This window comes from Cavia porcellus, unplaced genomic scaffold (assembly GCF_034190915.1).
Source record: "Cavia porcellus strain 051 isolate PalLab524CR breed Dunkin Hartley unplaced genomic scaffold, mCavPor4.1 scaffold_22, whole genome shotgun sequence".
Taxonomy (NCBI): domain Eukaryota; kingdom Metazoa; phylum Chordata; class Mammalia; order Rodentia; family Caviidae; genus Cavia; species Cavia porcellus.
In genome coordinates this window covers 42,511,217-42,532,209 of record NW_026947505.1, presented here as the reverse complement: position 1 = coordinate 42,532,209, position 20,993 = coordinate 42,511,217, and the positions used below count along the sequence as shown (strand labels likewise).

General features: G+C 40.0%; 1 protein-coding gene across 4 annotated transcripts in view; it reads left to right on the top strand.

The window, feature by feature from the left end:
- Window positions 1–16,258: 16,258 nt before the first annotated feature.
- The window catches only part of Wtap (WT1 associated protein), a 30,992-nt gene continuing 26,257 nt past the window's right edge, over window positions 16,259–20,993 (top strand). For 2 of the 4 annotated variants that reach the window (XM_063233105.1, XM_063233106.1), the window contains exon 1: window positions 16,613–16,730. The gene's annotated coding sequence lies outside the window, so the exon portion shown is untranslated. Of the gene's footprint in view, window positions 16,461–16,612; window positions 16,731–20,993 lie in introns of those variants that run through there. The other 2 variants (XM_003466336.5, XM_013148885.3) reach the window with 2 other exon arrangements.

Genomic DNA, 20,993 nt, shown 5'->3' with positions numbered 1-20,993 from the left:
GCACTTCATCTCAGTGCCTAAAAGCCATTTGTTTAGGTTAATATTTGGTCAAATCCAGATATTACCATCACATAATGAACTTCTGAAATTTAAAAAAAAATCTGAAGTGTTTTTTTTTTTTTATCGGTACCAGGGATCAAACTCACAACCACCTGCTTGCAAGGCAGGTGCTTATGCTGCTGAGCTAAATCCCCAGCCCCTGAAGTTTTATTTTTTAAAAAGATATTATCTTATGAAAAGATTTAGTAGTGATAGTTTAATTGTAAAGTCAGCTAGATAATGGCAGGAGGATTGCTATGAGTTCAAGGCCAGCCTGAGCTATGTAGTGAGCTCAAAAACCAGCCTGAATTGCATAGCAAGACCGTTTCTCAAAATACAAAACAAAACATCAGCTAGTTAATTTTTTTTTTTTTTGGTCTTTTTCATTTTTATCGGTACCAGGGATCAAACTCACGACTGCCTGCTTGCAAGGCAGGTGCTTATGCCGCTGAGCTAAAAATCCCCAGCCCCTCAGCTAGTTAATTTAAGTACTTGACATTACAGTCATTTCTCAGCATTCAGCTGCCAGACTATTGCTGAGCTCATTGGTGCACTATCAGGTAGATGAATATGTGTATCTTTATTATTACAAAGGCCGTAATACAGAGTATTGCACAGTGACTGTGAAAGGTAATTTTAGCTGAGTGTGGTGTTGCACACCTCTAATTCCAGTTAGGTGTTCTCTAAATTTCTTGTAGAATTTAGCAGTGATTCTGTGAGGGGCAGGGTTGTTCTTGCTTGATAGGTTTTTAATTACATCTTCAGGGCTGGGGATTTAGCTCAGCGGCATAAGCGCCTGCCTTGCAAGCAGGCAGTCGTGAGTTCAATCCCTGGTACCGATAAAAACGAAAAAGACAAGAAAAAAAATTACATCTTCAATTTCATTTATTTATATTGAGTTATGTAGGATTTTTATATCTTCTTGATTCAGCTTCGGTAATTCACATGTATCTAGGAATCTGTCCATTTCTTCTGTATTTTCCATCTTATTAGAATTCAAGTTTTCAAAGTTGGTATAGATAATTTTCTGGATTTCTGCAGGGTCTGTTGTGATTTTACCCTTTTCATTCCTAACTGCACAGATTTGAGTCTTTTCTTTCTTTCTTTTTTTGATCAGATCGGCTAAGGGTTGGTCAATTTTATTTAATCTTTAAAAAAATTCCATAAAAAATTTTATTTAATCTTTCAAAGAACCAACTCTTTGATTCATTGATTCTTGGTATTGTTCTTTTAGTCTCCAATGCATTAATTTCTGCTCTGATCTTTATAATTTCTCCTTCATACAAGCTTTTGGCTTTGCCTGCTCTTCTTTTTCTAGAAGTTTAAGGTTCACCATTAAGTTCTTTATATGTGCTTACTGTGCTTTCCTGATATGGGCATTTACTGCTATAAATTTCCCTCTTAGGACTGCTTTCATTATGTCCCATAGGTTACAGTACAGTATGCTATATTGTCATTATTATTTATCTGTAAAAACTACCTAATTTCTTCTTTAATTTTATCTATGACCCATTGGTTGTTTAGGATGGTGCTATTTTAATTTCCACATGTTTATGAAGTTCTTGTGGTTTCTTTTGACATGGATTTCCAATTTCACTGCACTATGGTCTGATAGTATGCATGTGATAATTTCAATCCCTTTGTATTTACTTATGCATGTTCTATGAGCCAGTATGTTGTTTTGGAGAACATCCCATGTACAGCTGAGAAGAATGTGTATCCTGATGTTGTAAGGTGGAAACTCTATAGATAACTACTACTTCCATTTGTTCAAAAGTTTGGTTCAGTTCTAATATTTCATTATTAATTATTTTTGTCTGTTGATCTGTCTTTTTGTGACAGTGGTGTTTGAGAATCTTAGTTATTGCAAATGGGGAATTAGCTGAATGGAGAGGATAAATATTAGCGGATAAATATACTTATTCTATATAGGAATATTTCTAGAAAATACAGAAAAATCACATTTCATAAGTATTTTAAGGTTGAACTGTGGCATGACTTTAACCTAGGTATTTTTCCAAAATGCACTGTGAGACGTTGGCTTTGGGGAAAGCTGTAACCAGTGCTTCCTTTAATGTCATTTGAACTGTTTTCTGACATTGTTCTAGATGGACTGTTGCATAACAGCACAGACTACTCACATTCATCTGGGTGACAGCATCAGTCATGTGACAAGGCATGCCTCTCAGATTATTTTCAGTATCTAGAGAGTCACTAGATGTAGTATGGAGTGGAACTTGTGTTAGGTTCTATATTCATTGAGCTTCTATCAGTTAAAGTACACATGTGTATTTGTTATGCAAGAATGATTAAAATATATTGTTTATCTTGTTTAATATCATTATTAAAATTTTTATAAACACTTATTGACACAAAAAATAATAGTCTTTCTAAAGTTAAAATTATTTAAATTTCCATAAACATTTATTGACTCTGAAGAGCATAACGGCTTTCCTAAGGTTATCTAGCTAATGCATTCCCTTTTATACTTCTGTTAACTTTCATACTCTTTCCATATGTATTTTGCCTTTTAGAAGTTGTTAATAGTTATATTTGTGCTTAAAGCACAGTGTTAAAATTAATGGGAGGCTGATACAGAAGGATCATTGCAAGTTTGAAACCAGCCTGAGCTACAAAGTGAGCTCAAGGCCAGCCTGAACTGCATAGCAAGACCTTGTCTCAAAAAAGACAAAAAAGCAGAAGCAGAGACAGTAACCTCTATGAGAGTTGCCATCCAGACACTGAACTATTGTGTGAGGAAGATAAGAAGGAAGGAAGTGAGTCCACTGGACCCAGAAAGAATCTGAAGTGCAAATTGAGGCCCATGAAGAGAGTGAAGAAAGAAACTCCAATGAAGAAGGAGGTGGCTGGTGGCACTTTCTCCTTGAGATGGGACTCACTGTACAAGAAGAGTAGTATTCCATTATATAAAAATACCACTTTCTGGGCTGAGAAGCACCTGCCTGACAAGAGCAAGATTGTGGGTTCAATTTCTGGTACCAAAAATAAAAACAAAAAAACACTTCTTTTTTATCTATCCCTCAGTCTATGGGCATTTAGGTTGTTTGCAAGATCTAGCTATTATAAAATGTGCTGCTGTAACATGGGCAAATATATATCAATGTGGTACGGTGTTTTTAATTCTTTTGGGAAGATACCCAGAAGGGTAATAGCTGGGTTGAATGGAACCTCCAATCCTAACTTCTTGAGGAATCTCCACACTGATTTCCACATGGTTGCACCAGTCAGCATTCCCACCAATAGTGGAAAAGGCTTCCTTTTTCCTCACAGCCCCTCCAGCATTTGTTATTGCTTGACCTCTTAGTAATAGTCATTCTTTCCAGGGTAAGATGAAATCTTAGTGTTGTTTTAATTTGCATGTCTCAAATGACCAGTGATGTTGAACATTTTTTCACATATTTATTTGCTGTTTGTATGTCTTCATCTGAGAAGTGTATATTCATCTCAGATGTGTATTTTTGGATTGGGTCCTTAAATCTGGGAGAATGATTTTTTTGAGTTCTTTATATGTTCTCAGCAGTAATTTTTTGTTTGAAGTACAACTAGCAAACATTTTCTCCCACATTGTGGATTGTCTTTTTGCTCTGTTGGTGGTTTCTCTTGCTGTGCAAAAGTTTTTCAGGGGCTGGGGATTTAGCTCAGCGGCATAAGCACCTGCCTTACAAGCAGGCAGTCGTGAGTTTGATCCCTGGTGCCGATAAAAAACGAAAAAGACCAAAAAAAAGATTTTCAGTAGGGTGAGATCCCACTTGTTGATTCTTTATGATAATTCCTATGCAATCTGGGTTTTATTCATAGTTTTTGCTTACACCAATGTCGTCAAGAGTTTTACCTACTATATCTTCTAAACTTCTAAACTAAATCTTACAGCAGATTTAGTTTCTGTTGTATATTAAGATTTTTTATCCATTCTGATTTTAGCTTGGTATATGGTGAAAGGTATGGGTCCAGTTTTAATGTTAGGCATGTGCACAGCCAGTTTTTTCCAGCACCATTTATTTAAGAGGCTATCTTTCTTCCAATAAATGTGTTTGGCACCTTTGTCAAAGATAGGTGACTTCGTGTTTCTGCCTTTTCTAATCTATTCCACTGATCTTTGGGTCTCGTTTTGGGTTTTTTTTTTGGGGGGGGGTTTGGTTTGGGTTTTTTTTTTTTTTTTTTTTGGCAGTACCATACTATTTTTTATCACAGTAGCCTTATAACTTCAGATCAAGGTAATGCAGATCAGGTGATGCCCCCTGTCTTGTCTTTGCTGCCCAGAATCACATTTGCTGTTTTAGGTCTCTTCGGATTCCAGATGAATTTTAGGATTGTTTTCTCTAATTCTGTGAGATACGCTATTGGAATTTTGATTGGAATCGCATTTGTTCTCAGTTCTCAATGCTTGTTTTTTCTTTTTGATTTGTTTGGTTTTTGTTTTGAGACAAAGTTTTTTTTGTTTTTGTTTGTCTTTTTGAGACAGAATTTCTCTATGCAGTTCAGGCTCACCTTCAACTCATTTTGCAGCCCAGGCTGACTTTGAACTGATACAATCCTCCTGCCTCAGCCTCCCAAGTGCTGGGATTACAGATGTGCACCACAACAGCAGGCCTGAGACAGGGACTTGCTTGTAGTTCAGACTGGCCTTAAGCTAACTCTGTAGCCTAGTTGGCTTCAAACTTGCTGTGATTTAGCCTCCAGAGTGCAGTTCTTACAGCTTTTGAAGTAGTTCTGGGAGTCCTCTTTTGTGAATGTTTTCAGGAAGTATGCAATCTGGATTTTATTCATAAAGATTTAAAAATAAATAAATAAATGCTGCTGCCTAGAGCCATCCAATTGAAAGCCAGGATCATAAAAATGTAACATGTCATTCCATACACCTTATTCACCAGATATAGCACTATATAATCTCTGGCTCTTTGCCAAAGTCAAAATGACCATGAAAGGCAAACATTTTTAATCAATTCAGGACGTGGAGGTGCCTACAAGGCACTTAAACATATTCATGAAAGAGAATTTCCAGAACTGCTTCAGAAAGTAGCAAGAGCTGGATATGATGGTGCATGCCTGTAATCCCAGCACTTAAGAGGCTGAGGAAGCAGAATTTCTGTGAATTTGAAGCCAACATGGGGTCCATTGTAAGTTCAAGTCCAGCCTGAATTACATAAAAATAAAAAATAAAAACAGGGCCAAAGACTTAGTTCAGAGGCTCAAGTGCTTTCCTGGTAAGTGCAAATTCATGAGTTCGATCCCTGGTACCAAAAAAAATTTAAATTAAAAATAAAATCACGGGCAAGAATGATGGGAGACGTGAAGTGAGAGAAGGTATTTTGAGGGGGATTAATGGCAATTTGTCTTCTACTGTAATAAATTTCAAGATGTTAATATTAATATTTTTTGCTCACACTACATATACTAATCATGTATTCTCTTGCTCTCTCATTTATTTCCTAGAGAACAAGAATAAAACCCCTTTCCCTGTGTCTAAGGTTTCTCCTACAGAGAAGGAGACTTGTTTTTCAGTTTAAGGGTCTACTGGTATAAAAAATAAGATTGTTCCAAGAAGGGAACATTAACTTTTATCATAAAACAGTCCGATGAGATTAAACATATTTTGTCACACTCTCTGTGTTAGCTGCATCAGCACAATGGCGAAGGTTCCAGGGGTTTTTTGCATGCGTCCCTGTGGAAAACTTACTGTACATGTTTAGGAACGGGCTCTGGAATATTTAACTTCATCCAGAGCTTTACCTTGTGTTAGCCATGCTGTCGTTTAATCTCACTGAGCCTCAGCTCTTCCGTCGGATATGGAATGAACACAAGACCTTACTTCCCTAGATGTCGGGTTATTAGGACTAACAAGAAAACATAGCTTTCCATTTTTTCTGCCTTGTGTTCCCTTCCTTCTTCTAGTTATTCTTTCCAGAAATCCAGCGGTTTCCTGAGTCTTACAACATCTGACCATCTCACACCACCGTTCTCCTCCTGCGGTGGATACGCCTGGCCATGACTGGACACAGATCAGCACACACCATCTGGTTTTGACTCATCCCTCCTCACCTCGCTCCCTAGGCTGCCAACACTCGCTGTGATCAACACTCCAAAACGGCACTTAGCTGTTTTGCTTAGTTGCATCACCAGGTGGCGCTCAGTGCAGTTCCGCCAGGTTGTGAAATCCTACCGCAAGGTCTTGCCTCATTAACCGCATCCCAGCGCCCCGGTGTTTTCCGCAGTAGGCCTTCCCGGACTGGATGGGTGGAGGAACTGATTTTTCTCCCTTGCCTGGCACAGTACACCAGTTACCATCTAAAAGGTGTCTGTCTTGATTTGCTGCCCTTTTCCCGATCCTTTGGTGGAAGACAGCAGGCATTTTTTTAGGGCTGCTTGTTTGCTTCTTTGTTTTTGATGTGTGCTTGCTGATGTTTCCAGCCGGCTGGTTTCTGAATATTGAGGCAGAAAAAGAAACCCAGGGCCAGAGGTGGTGGTGCACACCTGGAATTACAGTACTATGGGAGGCCGAAGGCAGAAGGGTCATAAGTTTGAGCCCAACCTAGCTAATTTAGTGACTCAAGGGCCTCTCGTCTTTAATTAAAATATAAAATTATCTAGGAGAACAGCTCAGTGCATAGACTCTAGGTTTAATTCCCAGTAATGAAAAAAAAAATTTTTTTTTTAAAAAGGAAACCCAGGAGGTGCCAGTCCTGAAGCTCTTTGCTTCCTTCTCTCTACATTTCAGTTTTCTTATGCCCAAGATTTTTAGTTGTACTTAGTGACAGCAAAATGGAAAAGTATTGTCTACTATAATATTGTCCTCTGTAATATGCCTTTAGTTTTTCTTCATAAAATTTTAGTAAAAACATTGAAGACAGTTGTGTTCCTCTTTGGTGGATCTGGTCTCTGTATACACAGAAAGACTTAAGAGAAATCTTGCCCTGAGCTTTGGCAAGAAAAGGAAAATCAGAAATAGAAGGTGGTGGAAGGTCAGTGAGACCTTCACTCTGAGACTCTTTCCAGCTCAGTTTGTCAAAGAGCCACTCTTTGGGTACTGTTTTCTCAGGCCAACATTTCTAACAAGTGTCTGTAACAGGTGGTCTGCATGATCCACAGTAGAACAACTGTCTGAAGTCTAGTACTCTTCTCTGTCAGAAGTATATAAATTTACAATTTGCAGTTTTCCAATAGGTACATGTTTCAGATGTACTTATGGTCTCCTGAGCTTGGAAGTCTTTAATTTGTAAAGAAAAGGAACCTGTCCTTTTTAAAAATTGGAAGGGATAGGGGCTGGGGGTTTAGCTCAGCGGTATAAGCACCTGCCTTGCAAGCAGGTGGTCGTGAGTTCGATCCCCGGTACCGATAAAAAAAATGAAAAAGACAAAAAAAAATTAGAAGGGATGCCCAGCTGGTGGTACACACATGTAATCCCAGCACTCAGGATACTGAGTGATACTGAGTTTGAGGTCAACCTGGGATGGGCTGCACTACATAGGAAGAACGATTTCACTGCATGTTCAGTCAAGTAAGATTTCCACCTGTTGTATCCATAACGTTAAACATAATTAGCAAGCACTGGAGGCAAACAGAACAGTATTTTGAAAAGTTCTGAAGGTTCTCCAAGATCCTTAGGGTCTTAATATAGCTAAGTTTTATACAGGTCTAATGTAGCTAAGTCTTATGTAACTGTGGGGCTTGGGGGGCAATGAATAGTGACAGGGGCAGGTACTGGGGATTGAACTCACGACCTTGGGCTTGCCAGGTTGCCAGGTAGGCACTTACACCACTGAGCTAAATCCCTGGCCCCAGAATAGTGATCTTTAAATGCTTGTTTTATCATACTACTAAATAGTGATGGAGCTGAACATCATACGATAACCTAAAAACAACAATAAAGCAAAATGTGAAAGAAACTTTAAGAGATGGGTCTTAGATTTGTTGCCACTTCTTTTTCCTACTTTCTTTAACTCATGAATCATTAGAATGTGTTTGGCTATGAGTCACAGAAATCATGATGTACTTAGTTTTAAGTACAAAAACAAATTTCTGTCTCACTTAATAAAAAGTCCCAAACTCACAATCCCTGTGTAAGTTTGGAAGTTCAACAGCCTCATCCTGAAGCCAGGGACTTTCCATCTTTGACTCAGCATTTCCAGCAGCATGATTTAGTTCCCCAACCTACTGCCTCAGGGTTACACAATGGCTTCTGTATGAGCAAGCACCGCAGCTCCTCCCAACCTGAAACAGAAAGGAAAAGTGGGGAAAAATACTTTCTCCTCTGTGCCTCTGTCTTACCCAAGGAAGGAAATTCTCTCTTGGAAGCCCTGGGCTTTTTTTGTTGTTGTTGTTCCAGCCAGAATTGCTCCACACTGCCTGTGAACATCACTATTTATTTAAAAGATCACGGTATTTACCCTTATCTTACACTAGATGTTCTCATCAGAGCCATGAGTGTCTGGAAATGTGGAAGGATGTTGTGAGTTATCTCAAGAAGGTGATACCAGCATGTAGGGGTTGGTCTAGCAATGCTAAGTGTCCTGAAATGCACAGACCTCGTTAGCATTAAAATATATATATGAACTATGACTCCTGCCTCAGCCTTCCATGTAGGGGTATGTGGCATCAGGCCTGGCTCACTGATCTAATCTCTATTTCTATTACATCAATTTTTGTAGCTTCCACATTGAATGACAACATACAGTATTTGTCTTTTTTGTGCCTGGCTAAAATAATGTCCCTTAAGGCAACTGATGAAAGACAGGCTATCTTTCACAGTTAGGAAGAGTAGAAAAAACATTCCAGGTTAAAAGGATGCTAAAATAATGTCCTGTAAGGCAACTGATAATGAGGCATAGGCTATCTTTCCAGTTAGGAAGAGCAGAAAAAAATACCAGATTAAAAGGATGGACCTGGTTGGGCATTTAGCTCAGCGGCATAAGCGCCTGCCTTGCAAGTGTGTGGTCCTGAGATCAATCCTCGGTACCAATTTAAAAAAAAAAAAAAAGGACCGACCTAACAAAGGTACCGCCTTGTGAAATAGTACCATATGGTCATGGTCACAACAGCTGAGTTCATGAAAGCATTCTAAATGTCTTTTCAGTTCTGTATCCAGTATCCCTTGAATGCCAATACCAAAGGTGAGACTTTTGTTTTTTCTTTATTTTTTCCTCTGTCCTACACTAGATTATGTACCCTCATATTCACACGTGGAAATCCTAACTCCCAATGTGACGATATTGGCAGCAGGGCCTTGGGAGATAAATGAGATAAAAAGAATATAACATTTATGCATGAGATTTCTGCCCTTATAAATAGGCTCCCAGAGAGTTTGCTCATGCTCTTCTTGCCAAGTGAAGGTGTAAGAAGTCCGCACTATGCAGTGGGAAGAGAGCCCTCCAGAACCAGACACTGCTGGAAACCTGATCTCAGACTTCCAGTCTCCAGACGAGGAAGAAATAAGATTTGTTGTTTATAAGCTACCCAGTCTATGGTACTTTGCTATAGCAGCCTGAGTGAACCAGGTGTCTCCTTACTGAATATTTTATTAGGTGATTCCTAAATTAAAATACTAGGAATTTAAGTTATGCTAAGAATTAGTAAATGAGTTATAGGCTAAGTATTAGGCTGATGGGAAAAAAAGTGGCCAATTTAGCTAAATAAGTCTAACTCAGTCATACATCCTATTTAATACAGTAATATGCAAATAACTTTCTTTATACTTTGATATCTTATTTGAAATGGCAGGTTGAACGTGGTTGGATAGTAATACTGAGACTATGATATGACTAATTCAACTGTTCAGTAAATACTTAAAAGTCTCAAAAAATTTTTGGAATTATTTTTCTAGTGGTTAGATTTGCACTACAAATCTTTCTCTATTTTCTGTAAGCTAGAGATTGTCCTACCATGGTATATCAATAATCCTAACCTTGATGAATATTTCAGCTGATGACCACCAGAGGGCAACCACCACATAGCTCCACTATAAAGATTTGTTCTCTACAATTACTTAAGAGCGTACGTGGTGCTGCAGGAATATTGCATTTCCCAGCAGTCTTATATTATATGTAAAGGTGTCCATATACTACAGACTGAACTCAAGAAGTACTGACCTACATCTTCAGACTTTTTAATTTTTTTTAAGTTAAACTGCCTAGGCTGGCCTCGAACTCACAACTCTCCCGCCTCAGCAGCTGGAGTAGCTGGACTTCAAGGGATGTTTCACCACACCTGGCTTCATGTAAAAGTTTTTCCTCTTTTTTTTTTCCCTTTCTGAGACAAGGTCTTGCTATGAAATCTAGCAAATCTGGCCTTGTAATCTAGTCTGGCTTTGAACTCACAGCAATTCTTTAGCCTAAGCCTCCTGAGGGCTGGGATTACAGGTGTGCATCACCATGCCCAGTCTCATATAAAAGTTTTAAAGTCCACTAGTAATCCATGTATGACTTAAATATTTCTTCTTTTCTTTTTTGGTCTTTTTTGAGATGGGGTCTCACTATGCAGTTCAGGCTGGCCTTGAGCTCACTTTGTAGCCCAGGCTGGTCTTGAACTAGAAACGATCCTCCTGCCTCAGCCTCCCGAGTGCTGGGATTACAGGCATGAGCCACCATGCCTGCTGACTTAAGTATTTCATTGGAGTTTGGATAATGGTTATTTCCTAATTCTATTGTTAACTGGCACTGTTTTGTAGAAGTATTCCCTCATGAACTAAGGATGAACCTTAGTTCTTTTGTTAAAAAGTTAAGGTAAATGCTATCCACACTATAGTATCTAATTTTTAAACAATATACTTGTATAACAGTTACTTTCAGTGATGATAGTCACCCCACTTTCAAGTATAGAGTCATAGATTTTAATTTGCTGAGTACTTGTAATTGATTATAATCATTTTCCTTTTGATGATAAAATTGTCCCAAATTTGGACCTGTGAGAAGTTCCTCAAACTGGTTCCTATGACTTAAGACTTACTTTAGAGTGATTAAATATACTAGTGCACCATGGCCAGATTATATATTGCATAAAAGTACAATTCTAACCCATAACCTATAACAACAGCCCAGGAAACTGAAGACATCTCAACAATAACCAATTCGGGAAGTCAACATGCCATAAAGTCAGACTGCTAGCTCTATAATAATCCATGCAGCTATTAATTTCTGTAACAATCAGTTCAGAGTAGCCAGGACTTGATTAAACACTGATAGTTTCCCTCACTTTGTTCTTACTTCCAACTTAGGGCCAGAGAAAGACAAATATACTCCTCTAACCCAGTACACAGGACACCCTGCTTCCTTCATCGTCTGACTCTGGTTTCCAGTGCCACAAGCCTCCAGCCAAAGCACAGCTGAGATATTCTTTTCCACTGTGAAGCCTTCTCCCTCATCTGCCTGCTTTTGGGTCTCTGCCTACACAAATGTCAACGGCCCTCTCACTTGCTATAGCAAACTCTCAACAAATAAACTCTGCTTTTCTCAGTTTACAGTGGTTTGTTTCCACACTTTTTTGAAGTATAATTTACATGCAATGAGATGCATTTATTGTAGTGAGAGTTACAGCAATGTGTATACTTGGGTAACCATCACATACAAGTACATTTACTTGGTAACCACAAACAGCGTTTTTATTACCATCCCCCAATTTTTCTTTCCCTTTTTCTTTCCAATTGATTTCTCCTCTTAGCCAACTACTGATCTGAAATCTAGCACTAATTTTGTCTTTTCAGTGCATTAATTTTGTCTTTTCTCCTAAATCCTTTTGACATGGTCTCATTAGCCCAAGCACTTCCTCTGCAACTGAGAACAACAAAATATCAGACTTACTCTCTCCAGAAATGGAATCAGCCAACTCTCCAAGTTCTGGGTCTTCTTATTGGAAAATGGAATCCCCTTAACACTGGGTGTCAGGTGTTTTGTCTCAGCAATAAGAGAAAAGTAACTGGGCTGGGGATTTAGCTTGGCAGCACAGCACAGTGTCTACCTGGCAAGCACAAGCTCCTGAGTTCAATCCCAGAACAAAAAAAAAGAGAGAGAGAGAAAGAAAAACAACTAAGACAAATGATACTATTGTAATTATACATCACTGAGTAAAACTGAAGATTATAGTACTTTGTGTTTCTTTCTTATTCTTAGAATATATCTTTCTACCAATACATTACCAAAATAGCATATTCAAAAGCCCCAGAGAATAATGCTTTACACTATGTATCTAAGTTGTTATCAGTTTGACTTGAAGTTTTGTTTCAATTTGCTCTCAATTTGAAACAATTTCATTTTCTATTTACCTTTTCACTACACAAAACTTTGACAGTTCAACATCAGAGAAGTGTTACTTCTACCTCCATCTCCCCTCTCCCCCCTGTATATAAGTAATTATTCTTATTGTTTTTTGGATATCCTCCCAAAACCTTAGCTTCTAAACAAGTATTTCTGTGCCTTGCTTTCTGCACTTAAAATAAGCTAGGACTCATCCCAAAACAACACTATTCTTTTTTATGGTCACACAGTGTCTTGCTTACTTGGTTTACTGCTGAGATAAAAATTCTGACACTCTATACTCCCACCAACAGTGGAGAAGGATTCCTTTTCTCCCATAGCCCTGCTGACATTTGTTATTGGTTGATTTCTTGATGACAGCCATTCTTTCTGGAGTGAGATAGAATCTCAGTGTTGTTTTAATTTGCGTGTCTTGAATGACCAGTCATGTTGAACATTTTTTTATATACTTATTTTCCATTTGTATTTCTTCTTCTGAGAAGTCTGTGTTCATCTCAGTTGCCCATTTTTGGATTGGGTTCAAAGATTTGAGGGGCCTGATGTTTTTCAATTCTTTGTATGTTCTAGGTAGAAGTACTTTTTCTGAGTGACAGTTGGGTAAAATTTTTTTTCTTTCCATATTTTCCTTGCACTTTGTTGGTGATTTTTTTTTTTTTTTTTTTTTTTTTTTTTTGGTACTGGGGATCAAACTCCAGGACCTAGCATTTGCCAGGCAGGTGCTTAATGCCTCTGAACTAAATCCCCAGTGGTAATTCCTTTAGATGTGCAAAGATCAGGTGAGATCCCAGTTGTTGACTCTTTGAAGTACTTCCCATGCAGTTTGGGTTTTGTTCATTAACTCTTTGCCTACCCTTATGTCTTCAAGATTTCTACCTATCTTGTCTTTCAGTACATTTAGTGTTTCTGTTTTAATATTTAGATCTTTGCTCCATTTTGGCTTTACTTTAGTGTATAGTGATAGACATGGGTCTAGTTTTAGTCTTCAGCAGGTGAAAAACCAATTTTTCCAGCACTATTAGTTAAAGAGGTTATCTTTCTTCCAGTGAACGTTTAGCCCCCTTGTCAAACATAAGGTGGGTGTCTTTGTAGTAGCTTTTTTCTTTTTTTTTTTTTTTTTTTTTTTTTTGTCATACAGGGGATGAAACTCACAACCTCAGTGCTTGCCAGGCAAGCGTTTATGCCACTGAGCTAACTCCCCAGCCCTGTAGTGGTGTTTTTATACTTAACTGTAAAGAATGATAAACTTGAGGCTTTTATATATAAATGGATGTAACTAGAAACCATACTCATAAACGAAATAAATCATACTTGCATGTGTAAACATTGTATTGTCAACCTACTGTTAAAAAAAAGAAGAAAGCGATTATTTTTGGCACTCAATCTGAAGTTGCCCAGAGAAATGAGAGATGAGGAGGCTTTTAATGTGGGCATAGAAGAGTTTCATAGGGGTATACCAGCTTTCAAAAAGAGCAAAGAAGTGGGACTACTTTTATCCGTTTTAGCTGTGGGAAGGAGTTTGAGAGGTGGGCAAAATGACATCAACTGCTGATTTGAAGGAGCATCTGCCTGTGTAAAACAGGAAACAGAAAGATTTACTGGGGGATAGGGGTGGAGGCTTGGGTGGTTGTGGAGTTTTGGGATCAGAGAGAGTTTGCTGCACACACAAAAAGGGAATGGGAGGTTTATTTCCCGAACTAGAACACAGAAGTTACTCTTGGAGAGAGAAATTGTTTCTCTTGGGAGGGGGGCGGCAGATGTCATGTTACAGATAGCTAAGCCCCAGGCTAGCAGAACCTATCAGAAAGCAAGCCAGGCATGGTGACACACATCCAGCACTCAGGAAGCTGAGGCAGGAGAATGGTTGCAAATTCAAAATCATCCTGGGCTATAAAGTGAGCTCAAAGTCATACTGAACTGCATAGTAAGCTCTATCTCAAAAAAAAAAAAAAAAAAAAGTAAGTAAAATTCAAAGTGTACAAATAGATATTGTGAAAACAAAAGGGAAAAAAGGGCTCAAAAGGAAAAAAGAACCGGGATAGGGAAAAGGAGAAGAGAAAGAAAAGATTATATATACACAAATGTATGTGTGTACATAAACATATGCACGATAACTATACTACTGATCTCTGGTCATTAAAAATAAGTTTGTTTGAGGTTGGGGATTTAGCTCAGTGGCATAAGTGCCAACCTTGCAAGCACGTGATCGTGAGTTCGATCCCTGGTACCGGTAAACACAAAAAATGTTTGTTTTCATTATGTTTGATCATTTTTTTCAAGCCTAAATCTTGTAATCTGAACAACTATTTTCAAGATAGTAGTATACACTATATTAACTAGTTTAATTTTTTTTGTGCGTGTGTGCTGGGATCAAACTCACGACCTCATGTTTGCCAAGCAGGCACTTATACTCAGCTAAACCCTCGGCCAAATTTCCTATTTTTTAAAAAAATTCTGTATCATTTTTATTATTTTTAATTCTGTATCATTTTATTGTTTTTAAAATTAAAAGAATTAAAAATTAAAAAACACTCAAAGGTTCTAGTTCAGTTTAAAGTTTTCATCCATATTTCAATCCATAATCAGCTGGGTCCAAAGCAGGGTGGCAAGAAACGGGCAGTGCTGAGGATGAACAGTTCATGGCAGACTGAAGGGAACAAGGCTGAAAGCAGCAAAGTAACAAGAAGCAAGCAGCATGCAAGGACAGCAACCCTGTTTTGTTATTGGTTTTTTGTTTGTTGTCTTCTTGAGACAGGGTCTCATTACGTAGCTCATGCTGGCCTTGAACTGTATAACCCAGGCTAGCCTCAAACTTAAAAGTGATCCTCTTGTCTCAGCCTCCAAGTGCTGGAATTACAGGTGTGTGCCACCTCACACGGCTAGTAGCCCTCTTCCTCTCTTGTATTCTAGCCAGGCCACATGCCCTTAGCACAAGTAACACTCACTAGTTTGGGCCTTCCCATTATTCACACTGGTCTTGAACTATATAGCCCAGGCTGGCCTCGAATTTGCAGTGATCCTCTTGCCTCAGCCTTCCCGGTGCTGGGATTACAGGCATGTGCCACAACACCCGATAGTTTCCCTTTTTTCTGTTGAGCACCTTTCATGTTAAAGGACATTGCATCTCCACCCCTTCTTCTGAGAATCATCTGTTCAAATTCTCCGTTTTTCCCCTTTGGATCTTTTGTTTTTTTAGTCTTCCCCAGTTCCTGTGAGGGCAAATGAAAGTAATTTCTCCAGACTGAGTGGGGCTTTATATCAGGACTCACTGCATGGCAGGACATCTTGGGAACACACGGTTCTGGCAAAGCGGCTAAGTACATCTACCAATAAGAACTGTCTGGCCCTGCAGCAAATTTAAAGGGCCTGTTGCTGGTTTACAGGTTAACACCGTTATTGCTCAGTAGTCCAGATGGCACCAAGTCTTGATTAAGGGATATTCGACCAGGGGGCTTCTCTCATCGGGTTCATTAAAACCTCTAGGGTCTCTCCTTCCACCTCGGTTCCGAGGTAAAGTGTCCGAGGCACCAACACAGGAACAACCTCTCCACCAGAGAACAATAGCTCCGCGCCTTTGCCCTAACAGGCATCTAGCAGCCCAAACGCCACTCGCTGAGGCAGAAGTAAGCGCGGTCAGCGTTCTTCAGGAGATTCAAAACTCACACGAGGCGGCGCTTTACTCACAATACACTTCCCGCCCACCGGCCGAGCTCTGAGGCAGCACCTGGCCGCCAGCGCGCGGAAGCATCACGGATGTGGCTGCACCAAAACGTGACCTATCACGCGCCTCCTTTGCCCAGATCCCTCCGCCTGAAGCCGCGCCGCAGCCGCAGGTGGCTCCGGCGAGCGCGTTCACCGGGGGCTGCCGTCCCGGGATGCCTTGCGGCTGACCTCCGACCTCTCAGGCCATCCTTCTTTTCGGCCTCCTCCCTCCCCGCCCCTAGCAAGCGTGGTGAGCCCCGGCAGCCACGGGGCGCGCGACGGACTCCAAGACTGAGTAGGGTCGCCTCTGTGGGCTGCGGCTGTTGCTTTGCGTCTTGAAGCCCCGACCCGGCTGAAGCAGCCGCCAGCCTCCCTCGCCTTACGCCCCCAGCGGGGCCTAGCCGCGGGCAAGAGTGACTGCGGCCACGCCCTGGAGGAGACTGCTCGGTGAGCGGACTGGTGAGCTGGGTGGAGATCATGGCGGGCGGCGGCGGCGGCGCGAGCGGGCGGGCTGCGGGGCGGGGCGTAGGGAGCCGGGCGGCGGGGTGGGGCGGGGCAGGGCCGGTCGGTAGGGCCGGTTTCTTCCCTCAGCGCCATTTTGTGGCAGCCAGATCCACAAATAAAGGGGAGCGACGGGGTACGACGGAAGAAGGGCGGCGAGGCCAGCGACTGGCAGTGCGGCCTCGGCCTGGGTGACTGGCGGCGCCCGCGCGGCCGGGGTCTGCAGAGGTAAGTGCGGGCGGGCGGCGGGAGCGACCCGGGCTGCTGAGAGCCGAGTCACGGCGACCTCCGCCTGGGAAGGGGTGTACAGGGCCGAAGGGCGACTCAGGCCTCAGGCGGCGCCGGCCGCCGCTGGCCGCAGCCCTTTGTAGCCTGCAGAGAGGTTTCCGCGCCCGAGGCCATTCCCTCCCCCTTTAGCGTCTGGAGAGACTAAGAGGCCGCCTTTCCGGGCCGCTGGCCGCGCTCCTCCTCTCCCCGCCTTTGTCGCTCCCTCCCACCGTCCCGGGCCGGCTCCCGAGGACTTGGCGGCACCGACGAGGTCTGCCAGGAGAAGAGGAAGGGTGTGTGTGCCACATTTCACGTCACGCAGTGGGGTAGCATTGCAGCTACGTTCGCGCTGGACTTCCATTTTTAAATGAGTGCATGCCTTGGAAGGAAGAACGTTAAGGTTTTTTAGGACAGCTTTCACAAATTGGAAAATCTTTGTGAATTTAATCTCATCTTGAACTCGTATGAAACTTAGGTTACCTGATTTTTGAACTGTTTTATAAGTCAGTGAAGACATAATGGGAAAACCCAAATTCCTTTTGATATAGAAGAAAGTTCATTTGATTCCCAAAAGGACTGTGAAAATCGTACGGTCATTGTAAAGTAAAAAACGGTTCTTTCTGCCCAGTAGGAAAATGCTTCGATGACCGTGTTGCAGTCATGAGTTTGTATTTGTGCTTGTTTCATCTGCATTTTCACTTAAATTCTGTTGCCTCGGAAGATTTGCAGAAATCATAGACCCGTCATCACAAAGTCTCCTTTTATTTAACAGTTTTAGCTTTCTAGGTTGCTATGATGGACATGAAATGTTTAAAACCTCATTAAAAATACTGTATGGGAAAAATGTTTTCAAAGTAGCTTACAATGTTTCTTTCAGTAGCATCTGATTAGATAGATTGGGAAAAGATGAGTCTATTCAGTGGCTTTGTGATGGGATTAAGGTTGAATTTTAAGAGCTTGGGTAGGTGTATTTCATTATTTTATTTTATTTATTTTTTTTTTTATCGGTACCAGGGATCGAACTCACGACTGCCTGCTTGCAAGGCAGGTGCTTATGTCGCTGAGCTAAATCCCCAGCCCCGGGTAGGTGTATTTCTAAGAGTGCTGTTGGATTTTCAGTAGCCTAAGCAGATCAGTATTTTCAACATCTTTTCAATGGCAAGAAAACTACAAAATTTCTAATGTCCTAAAGGATTTATAGTTGTCCTTTCATGTGGAAATGAGAATTGTGATACTTATGTCTGTGCAGCACGTTACAGCTTTTAAGGTCTTTTATGTCTCACATGCATGTAGTGTAGAATTGCCTTGAAAATACTGTATTTAGCGATCTAGTTCTTTATTATATAATGTTATGTGTATGTTGCTTTTCAGAAGTTTACTGAGTTCTTTAATAAAATAAGACTTGGTGGTGTTTAGTTTTTGTTTCTAATTCTCAGTTTTCTGCCTCTAAATACTTGTATTTTTTTAATGTGTGTGTAGTTTTGTAGAGTATCTTTTTGTTATTGTCTTAACATTTTATTTATTTATTTGGTAACAGGAATCGAATTTAGGACCTTGTGCTTGCTGGACATGTGTTGCTGAGCTATATCCCCAACCAATTCTTATATTTCTTGTAGTTATTAAACTTGGAGAAAAAACTTTTAATATTACACATAATAGTGTATAAATATTATAGATGTAACACTATGATGTACCATCAGACTAGAATGCATTGCTATAAATGAATGTTCTCCACCTTTGAATATATAGTTGCGTGAAGTTAAATGTTTCTGAAATGCTTTTTAAAGTTTTTGTTTGCTTGTTTTGAAAATTGCTAATTGTATAGCTGTTTTATTTGTGGCACTGTGAACTGAACTGAGGGCTTTCTGATTTTAGGCAAAAAAATGATTGTGCTGTGTCCTCCTCCCATTTTTATTGGTTTGAGTCTATGTCTTGCTTGGTTGCCCAGGCTAGCCTCAAAGTTGGACTTTTCTTGCCTCAGCCTCTCAGATTCCTGTGGCCTGTCCATCACACTTTTTAGCTGTATAGTATTTTTTTTTAATTGGTACCGGGGATCGAACTCACGACCACCTGCTTGCAAAGCAGGTACTTAGGCCACTGAGCTAAATCCCGAGCCCCTGTATAGTATTTTTATGGATTGAAAGCATTGAGATTTATGGCCCTTTGTGAAGCAGGCCAAATTAGTATGTATCGTTTTTTGCTGATTTAGAAACTTGGGAGACGAGACCGTGAGTTAATGAATGACCTGCTCAAGATCACAAACATGACTGATAGAATAGTAAGGAAAAGATGGTTTTTTAATTCTCTACCAGAACCCTTTCTACTGTAATGCTTAAGGCTACTACTGTAATTAGATAGCTGATTTCATACATGTTTGACTTATTTCAATGAGATACTTTCGTACTTGCTGAAATTGAATTTGCTTGCTTCTCTACAGAGACCTGAATTGCCTAATTTAAGATCATAATGCTAAGAGCCAAGAAACTTGTGGATGCTAGGCACCCAGCCAACCAAAACTGAGCTCCGCCTCCTAAGCTACTGGGTGTTAAAAAGCATTGAGTAGATAGTGTTGATGATATTCTAAATTTGAAATGTTTCTAAATCTTTTACAAAATAACTGAACCCTTTATGTAATTTTAAAATCAGTCATCTTAAACATCTGAGAGGTAGCCAGATTGGCCAAGTTTGAATTTTTTCATCTTGCTTTGGTTTTCTTTATAGCTTCATATCTACCCCAGCTGAGTTTAATCATTATTGAGGATGGGTAAATAGAATTATGTGCCCATTTTTGTGAATTACCAGCCTTTGAGAGACACTGAATTTAGTGCCATAATAACCAGTTGTTAATGGTTGTTTTAACCTGAGAAAAATCACTGAATAACTCAGTCATTTTCATCCTGGGAAATACGGACTAACTTTGACTTTGAACAGTTGTGATTATTAGATGTCTGATTCATAGCACTGGTATATATTCATTTTTTTCTTAAAATTTAGGGTTCAACTTTAATTGACTCCAAATGATGTTTTAGTCATTCCATTTTTCTGATATAAAAATAGGTTTGGCCTTAGAAAATGGAATATCATTTGTCTTTAGGTAAAATTGACTTTAGGTAGTTATTGTGCCTGTCAAAAAAAAATTTTTTTTTTTTTTTGTCTTTTTCCTTTTCATCGGTACTAGGGATCGAACTCATGACTGCCTGCTTGCAAGGCAGGCGCTTACGCTGCTGAGCTAAATCCCCAGCCCCTGTCAAAATTTTTTTTGAAAAGTGGAGAATAGTAAGATTCTTTACCACATTCCTGTAAAGTGAATGTCAAAGTTGAAAATTAGGTTTTATTTTGACTCAAGTAGTTGAAGTTTTTAGATGCTTTTAAATTTTAAACCTATTGTAATTAGCTTTTTGTCAGATTGTGTTTAACTTTGGGGTATATCAAGGGCTTTGAAGGAGGTTTTTTTTTGTTTTTTTGTTTTTGTTTTTTTTGGTGGTTTGGTTTAGTTTGGTGGTGGTGATTGTTTTGTTTGTTTTTCCCCTAATTTTGTAGGTTGAACCCAGGCCCTCACACAAGCTAGAGAAGTGCTCTTCACAGCTGTGTTTCCTTTTTATTGCTTTTGAGAGTGTCTCACTAAACTGCCCAGGCTGGGCTAGAACTTGTGATCCTTCTGCCTCAGCCACCTGTGTAGCTGGGATTACAGATGTGTACCACTGTGCACAGGCCAACACCAGTGCTACCCCGCATGCGACCCCTTCCCCCAATGCTGGGATTGAATCCAGGGCTTCTTAGGCTAGGCAGTCACATTTCCAGCCCCCACACTTTGAGAAGCCCATGTTAGAAATAAAAGTAATTAAGAATTCTGAAAATTGGAGTTCACAAAGATTTTTTCAATAAAATTTAGATAGAGATAGGAATACTCTTTGTAATCTTTGTCCTGTGAATTCCCTTCGGGATTTTCAAAGAACATTGATTAGAAGTATGTCTTTTATTTGATGAGAAAGAAACATAATTAAATGTCTATTTTGTGCCATTCACCATGCTATCATGCCATTCATGTGCCATCTTCAAAAACGGTACTATAATTTTGGACCTTGATAGTCACAATCTTTTTTGAGATGGAAAAATTGGTACTCCAGTATTCTGCCTAACCATTTTTGATTATCAAAGTTTAGTGGTCTTTTCTAGAAAACCAGTGTTACCACAACTTCATTTGTTTTCGGGTCCTTCCAGATA